This window comes from Malus sylvestris, chromosome 16 (assembly GCF_916048215.2).
Source record: "Malus sylvestris chromosome 16, drMalSylv7.2, whole genome shotgun sequence".
Classification (NCBI taxonomy): domain Eukaryota; kingdom Viridiplantae; phylum Streptophyta; class Magnoliopsida; order Rosales; family Rosaceae; genus Malus; species Malus sylvestris.
The window spans coordinates 30,984,805-30,993,045 of record NC_062275.1 but is presented as its reverse complement, the minus strand read 5'-3'; the positions used below and the strand labels follow the sequence as shown (position 1 = coordinate 30,993,045).

At 37.0% G+C, this 8,241-nt stretch overlaps 1 pseudogene; it reads left to right on the top strand.

Annotated features, from left to right (window-relative positions):
• The first annotated feature begins 1,866 nt into the window (after positions 1–1,866).
• Positions 1,867–5,241, top strand: LOC126606522 (ATP synthase subunit a, chloroplastic-like; annotated as a pseudogene).
• The last annotated feature ends 3,000 nt before the right edge of the window (positions 5,242–8,241 follow it).

The following is an 8,241-nucleotide window of genomic DNA, read 5'->3' as shown; positions in this document are numbered from 1 at the left end:
TGGTTGCCGAAGATTGCTGACAAATAGCCTCAAAGTTGACTCGTCCAAGTGAAAACTTGAAAACTTGCCAGAAACTGGGTAAACTTCAAACATTCATAACTTCTTCAATACTCAATGAAATCAAGTGATTCAAAACTAAAATCATACTTCTCAATGAGACGAAGATAATGGTAACTTTTTCGATGGCTAACTCGCCATCCTTGGGCCGGAAAACGGCTTGAAAGTGGCTAACTCAAGATCAAGACAGCCACTTTCGAGCCATTTTCCGGCCAAACCACGGATATTTAGCCATTGAAAAAGGTACCATTCTCTTCTTCTCGTCAAGGAGTATGATTTTCTTTGTTGAATCACTTGATTTCGTTGAGTATTGAAGAAGTTATGAACGTTTAAATTTTACCCAGTTTCCGGCGAGTTTTCAAGTTTTCACTCGGACCAGTCAACTTTGAGGCTATTTTCCGGCAATCTTTGGCAACCATTGGGCTTTGAAATAGGTATAATATTATTTTAAACTTTCCTATCTTCATTTTGATATATTATGGGTCGAATTTGATCAAGAAACGATTGAGTTACGAAGCTTTGAACATTGCCTAAACTTTCGGCCAAGAGCTCCAGGACACTTAACGAAGTTTTTAACAGAATGACCAAAATGATGTATGGTGGACAATCTCAAGGACCACTTTTATCAATTTGGAATCTCAGGGACCAAAGTGATGAGTTATGCAAATCTCAGGGACCATTTTGGCGATTTACCCTAAAATCAATTTCTGTAAAGGTTTGCCGTATTTCTCCTACCTAGATTCCAAAACATTGCTCTGAGTTATTAACACACCACCATCGTGGTCAATTCGTATTTCACAAGTATAAGCAAATCACTAAATGCATGACATGAACTTTAATCCTAATCAACATACTTAAGCTTGCTAATTTCACACTACTAATTCAAATGTCATTTTGGTTTAATATAGAAATGACATACTCAAAACACTTAATAGTTATATAAAAGCTTTGTCAATACTATACACATATGCAACCTGAGTAATCAATACTAAGTTCTCTAGACATATGCTTCCTTTCATATATATATATATATATATATATATAGAGAGAGAGAGAGAGAGAGAGAGAGAGAGAGAGAGAGAGAGAGAGAGAGAGAGAGAGAGAGAGAGAGAGAGAGAGAGAGAGAGAGTAAGCATATTAAGAGTATAAACACTGATTACCAACATGCTTCTTTAACAGTACACATACATCCATACATATACATATATATGCAGTAGAAAAGGTATCTGTAACAGCATATATATCAGTCTTTTGCCTTCGACCAACAACTTGTACAAATAATAGATCAAGGCAGGTATCTGCATAACACTTGTCCTGACTAATATATAACGGATAAATTGACTCCACTTGATCAATTCATATCATACAAAACATGCCTTTCAGCTTTTGTATCAAATAAGTATTTGCATAGAAAAGCTTGCACAAACTTCTGCATATAAAACTAGGTTTCCATAACAACATTCATAGAAATAACCATGAAAGGAAACAAGTTCTGGGAATAATTTGTTAAAAGGTAATCTTGTCTTCAGCCCAAGACAAGTGATCCAACCCAAAGCCAATGTACAAATGCTAGAAAATTCTAGCAATCTATGTTGGTAATAGTAGCTGGAAAATTCCAGCTATGTAAGTCGGTGGGAGTGTGTACATGATCATGAAAGTTCTAGAAAAATTGTGAGGACATTATGCAAGCCAATGTTGGTGTGCATGCTAGAAAGGTCTAGCTGATTGTAAACTTGTGTGGTTGAAATGCAAAGCCCAAAGGCGGTGGGCAGTAGTAAGTCGGCAAAGTATGCCTATAAATATAGGTATGTGTGTGTGTGTTGAGATGAAAAACAACTAAGAGAGCAAGAAGTGAGAAAAGAGTGAAGAAGTGTAAAAGTGTTTGAGTGTTTCCTCTTGTACTAGTTTGTGAGTGAATAAAAATTTTGTGTAAAAACTTTGAGTGTTCTTTCTTTCTTTTGCCTATCAATTCTGCTACATTACATTCTTCTTTGTGAGATAAACGTCTCCAAAGTAGAGAAGTCTTTTTAAGCCCCAACATAATTACCAAAGCCTTGCAAGCTGCAGGTCAACAGGATTTGGAATCATAAACCCACAGTTGTTCGCTAATCCCGTTCTCCCTTTTCGTATCCTCTCTCTGTGCAATTCCCTTTCTCTTCCCATGAGAAACTAACCTAATAATATTTCTTCCTTAATTTCGTCTCCTCCCTTTCCGATCCATCTCTCTCGCCCTCTCTTTCGGTCACTGTCGGGATTTTATCTCTAATATTAAAAAGTCAGAAGTGAGTTTTGGTGTCTTAAGCTTCACCAAAAATAATTGGATGTAAAAGCCCCTCAAAAAAAATAAAAATAAACTAAAACTGACAGGTAAGCAGTTGGGAGTGTAGAAGCCCTCGGCATTGGAAGGTACAATTTAATCTTTTCCCAAAACTCATTCCTTTTTTTTACTTCAATAGGTCTTCCATTAATTGTATTGTTTTTTGGAGAAATCTTTCTGCTTTTTTAAATTCCATTGTCAACAATTAATTTATGTATTATATTGATTGTGTTGTGTTTGTTTTCTCTTATAACCTATTTATTTTCTTTATAATTAAATAGTTGCAGATGAAAGTTTTGAAGCATCTACGTACAATCATTATCTTCAAAAGAGAAGGTGAGTATTTATTATATTGCATCTCAATCTCTCCAATCACAATGGTGCGACAGAAGTATAGCTATTTTGCTATTACATTGGACTTGGATTTCTGTTTTTGGTGTACACATTGGATTTGGATTTTTATACAAGGTTTCAAGGAGGTTTTCCTTATGCAGGGTAAGGTGATTATCGTCGCGTGATTTAAGTTGTCATCTCCAAAATTTTAAATATTATGAATTGAGTCAAGAAGATTAGGATTCTTTAGGCTTCCTACGGGAACAATTTCCGTTAGAAGAGAAGGTTCCATGGGAACAAGTGTGTTTTTTTTAAGAAAAAAAAAAAGAGAAGAAAAGAAGTGTGGGGAGAAATGATGAGAAGATATTGGAACATCAATTTGGAAAAGATGATGGAAGCAGAAGTTCATTTTGGTCATGGTACTAGGAAATGGAATTCTAGAATGACACCTTATATCTCTGCAAAGCGTAAAGGCATTCATATTGTAAATCCTACTAGAACTGCTCGGTTTTTATCAGAAGCTTGTGATTTAGTTTTTGATGCAGCAAGTAGGGGAAAACAATTCTTTATTGTTGGTAACAAAAATAAAGCAGCTGATTCAGTAGCACAGGCTGCAATAAAAGCTCGGTGTCATTATGTTAATAAAAAATGGCTCGGTGGTATGTTAACGAATTGGTATACTACAGAAACGAGACTTCATAAGTTTAGGGACTTGAGAACAGAACAAAAGACAGGGAGACTTAACCTTCTTCCGAATAGGGATGTGGTTGTGTTGAAGAGATAAGTATTTCACTTGCAAACATATCTCGGCGGAATTAAATATATGATGGGGTTACCCGATATTGTAATAATCGTTGATCAGCAAGAAGAATATACGGCTCTTCGAGAATGCATCACTTTGGGAATTTCAATGATTTGTTTAATCGATACAAATTGTGACCCGGATTCGATTCCAGTGAATGATGAAGCTATAGCTTCAATCCAATTAATTCTTAACAAATTAGTATTTGCAATTTGTAAGGGTCGTTCTAGCTATATACGAAATTCTTGATTAATAATAAGATACCTAAATTTTTGGGGGAACTCCGTAGAATAGATTTATTGCATCGGTTACTATTCTTGAATAGTACAAAAGAGATAAAAATAATTGTGGGGATATTATGTGATTAGTTGATATTCAAAATATACAATTCAAGTATGCAAGTCAAAAAATGATGGTTGAATCAAAATAATTCCTTTAAAAGTTCTATTTCTTTTAGAGGGTAATATGAATGTTCTCTTATATTCGATCAAAACACTAAAATGGTTGTACGATATATCCAGTGTGGAGGTAGGCCAATATTTCTATTGGCAAATATGAAGTTTCCAAGTCCATGCCCAAGTACTTATTACTTCTTGGGTCGTAATTGCTATTTTATTAGGGTCAACCATTATAGCCATTCGTAATCAACAAACCATTCCTACTGACGGTCAGAATTTCTTTGAATATGTCCTTGAATTCATTTGGGACGTGAGCAAAACTCAGATTGGAGAAGAATATATATGGTCCATGAGTTCCCTTTATTGGAAAATCATACAGTTACCTCATGGGAAGTTAGTCGCACCCACAAATGATATAAATACTACGGTTGCTTTAGTTTTACTCACTTCAGTAGCATATTTCTATGTGGGCCTTACAAAAAAGGGATTAGGTTATTTCGGTAAATACATTCAACCAACTCCAATCCTTTTACCCATTAACATCTTAGAAGATTTCACAAAACCCTTATCGTTAAGTGGACAAGACAAGCGAGCAAACTAATTAACCAACAAATTTTGACAGGCAGCAGACTTAGAAGATAAGAAAAGGGAACCGTCACTAAACGAATGAGATCCTTGTATCCCAATTGCAACAAACAAACAAATGATCCAACTTATCACCATGTAAATGACAACTCGGACAACATCACTCGAGCGGTCACCACTCCAAGCACTCGAGTGATTAGGCAATAACAAACTCCAAACACAAGCCCAATAACAGTAATACGTAGGCGCCAATAAAACAACAAATTCCTTCTTTTCTTTTCCCTTCATTTCCTTCTTCAATTTGCACAAAACAAGCACTTTCCTTTTTTTTTCTTCCTTTCGTATAAGTGCAGCGAGCAGCATGAACATCAATTGCGTCCTAGTTAGTGTAAATCAACAAGGGTGTGGTAACAGATGGTAAGTGCGGCAGTGGGTTTGATGCTGGAATGTTAGATGCGGCGGTGAGGTTTATCATCTGAAAACTGGTCAACAATGGTTCAAGGTGTTGGTGCATAACCCTCCAGCTGATTTCCAAGAGTCGTTGGATCATAGTCCAAGTGGCTTCTCTAGCTAGTCTTTGTTCTAAGTGATGAATTATAACAAGTGTAAGCATCTCATAGGCTGTCAAAATAAATGGCTACGATCTGTATTGATGTAAGAGAGAGAAGAATATCCCTTCCTCTCTCTTCTAACGGTAATATCCCACTTCTTGTGTGATTGATGAATGTAATGCACACATCACCATCTTCAACATTCTTTGAAATTCTCGGCAACTATTTTCCCAAAAATCTAAAATCGTTCAAATCCATTTTCGACGCTCAAAAACACTACTAAATGCTAAGATGGCCTCAGAGCCTAGATTCATCATCTAAACTGGGGCGTGAACCCGTGGAAGAAAACTTGAATCATTTTAAGTTGTATTTGAGGTCATCCAAGTTTTAAGTTTGTTTGATTTCTCGATTTCAAAGTCTAATATGGCTAGATCGAGTACTGCAGAGCTTCGTACTCCAATTCTCAATGGTGACAACTATGAATTCTAGAGAATTCATATGGAAACCATACTAAATTCTCATGGACTCTAGGATCTTGTAGAGAATTGATGTCTCAGATTCAAAGAAAGTGAATGAAGAGTTCACTAAAGAAACAATGAAGGGTGATTCCTCTGGTGCAGAGAAGCTGGCATGGACTGAAACTCTTATGAAGGATGCATGAGCTCTTGGATTGATCCAAGGATATTTTAGACCAAATCTTCCCTAGAATCATGAATGAAGAGACCTTTAAAGGAGCATGGGATATTCTGCAGCAAGAGTTCATAGGAGGTTTAGCCTCCTTGAAGCACTTGAGGTCGAGGAAGTTTAGCCTCCTTGAAACGTTTTGAACAAAACAAACATGCTGAAAATTCAACTGAAAAATGCTTTTGCAAGCTTAAATATAAAAGCTAAGCACCCTAAGGCTGGTGGATTCTCTAGAAATCAAAATTTTCAGAAGAATTGGAAATCAAAAGGAAAGAAGTGGGATAATAGGACTAACTTTTCTCCCAAGCAAAATCCTATTCAAGATGTGAATGAAACAACTTGCAAACACTGTGATTAGGTACTCTATAGGAAATGTTTATTTGAAGGAAAGCCAAATGCACTAGATGTGGTAAATTTGGTCATGTGTGGCTTATCACAATGTTAGTTTGAAGGAAAACCTAAATTTGGTCATGTGTGGCTTATCACAATGGAAACAAAGGCACACAAAAGGTGAATTATGCCATTCAGTTTGAAGAGACAAGATCATTGTTCTATGTTTGCAATGTTGTGACAAATGTGAAAGTGAACCACTCTTGGTATATTGATAGTTGTTGTGGTAACCACATGACAAGTGATGAGAGATTACTTGTCAATGTGTAGAGGAATTTAACTTCCAAAGTGAAGATGGAAACAGGAGAAATAGTCAATGTGGTAGGCAAAGGAACACTGGTAATTGAGACCAAATTGGGAGATATGACAGATTGTGCAAACCAAGTTACCAAGCCAAAATCCCTAATTTAATAGATTGAGCAAAAACCCTAATTTAACAGATTGACCAAATCCAAAATCCCTAAAACCCAAATTGATCAGCCACAATATTGAGGAAACTAAACCCTAATTCATAAATTACCTAAGGATTTGAAGGATAATGGTGGACAAATGGAGTTTGGACCATGGTTCTCGAAAGTGAGGATGGGGTGGTGGTTGTCGCAAGTCGCAACTCGTGATTGGGTGGAGCCGTGGAGGAGGATGAGAGGAGAGTCAGGTGTCGGCGTGAGGTGATGTTGTGTTGTGGAGGAGGATGAGAAGAGAGTCAGGTGCTAGAGTGAGGTGTCGGTTTAAATTAGCAACGGGCATGTTCAAGGGCCCGTGATTATATATTTATGAATCTGCCCCTCCCCTCCCCACCCCGTTCCATCTCTACCAAATTTGAACCCGCCTCGGACCCGCCCGACCAGAATGGCCATTACCCGCCCCTACCAACGGGTTCAGACCCGTTTTGCCCACCCCTAGTATTTATTTCAAATCTCCTTTTTTTCAACAATTTCAAAATGTTGTTTAATTTTCTTCGTTTAAGTTGCTGAAAAATGATTTGTGTGATACTACTCCAAGTACAAAAATTACAAGTTTATTGCTATTCTGTGTTAAATTAGCTTGTTTTGGTTGTTGGTATGGTATTGATTCAAAGATTATTGTTTTAGGTGAATGCTGTGGCCAAGGATTTTCTGACATGACATGTTGATGTATTACCGTTTTGCTCTATGTCAATTTTAGTGAGCCTGTGAAAAATAGTGAATTCAGATTTCGATATCTTTGATTACAGGTGTTTGTTTGGAAACTGTAAGCCCAATGGATGCATTTCGTTGTATGAGTGAATATTCTCATTATTTGTGGTTGATCTCCATCATTGAGTTCAGCTTACTCAAATTGCATGTTAGCTTTTAGTAACGCAGCTCCTCTTACTAAAATTGCATATTAGCTTAGTGGTGTCTTTCCTCCTAATGAATGGTTCAAGGGCTATAGCTTAATAATGCAGCACTTCATCATCATCATGTCACCTTCTATTCATAGTGGTTAGAAACCCAGATAATATAACATCTAGATATGTTGCCAAGGCTACGGCCTTCGCTGCTTTTTCCCATGTAACATATTGGTTTGCAACTTTTTGCAGATTATTCATTCTGGCGAGGAGCAGTATTTAACAAAGATATAGTGATATTCACAATGAATTGTTTAACGTTGTAGAGTATAATGCTCACATGGTAAAACTCATTGATGGGGGCGGGAACTGGCATACTCAGTAAAATGGTTGTGTTGTTATTTGTATTAAGATTGTAGAGTGTATGGTGTTTGAAATTTCAGGTGTCTAAAGCGTTAGTAGCATGAAGGTGGTTGTCATTTGCGTTTGGGCTCACGATGACGCTTTAAAAAACTCAAACCTTGTGCTTTGCCAGGTATTCTTTTGGCCTTCATGTTTGTGGATGCAAATTTCTTCCTCCTTGATCTTGGACAATTTTGCACCTACAAAACAATTAACACCTTAGGTTAAGGCCAAGAGCCTCACGCGTCCACGATGAATGGGGGGGGCTTTGGCCGAAGAACCTCCGATGCCAAAGTTAGAATTTAGAGAGAAAGAGTGTTTAGAGAATTTTGGGATTTTTGCCAAAGTGTTGGAATTGATTTTTTGGTGAGAATAGGTGCCTATTTATAGAGTTAGGAGGTGGCTAGGGTTTT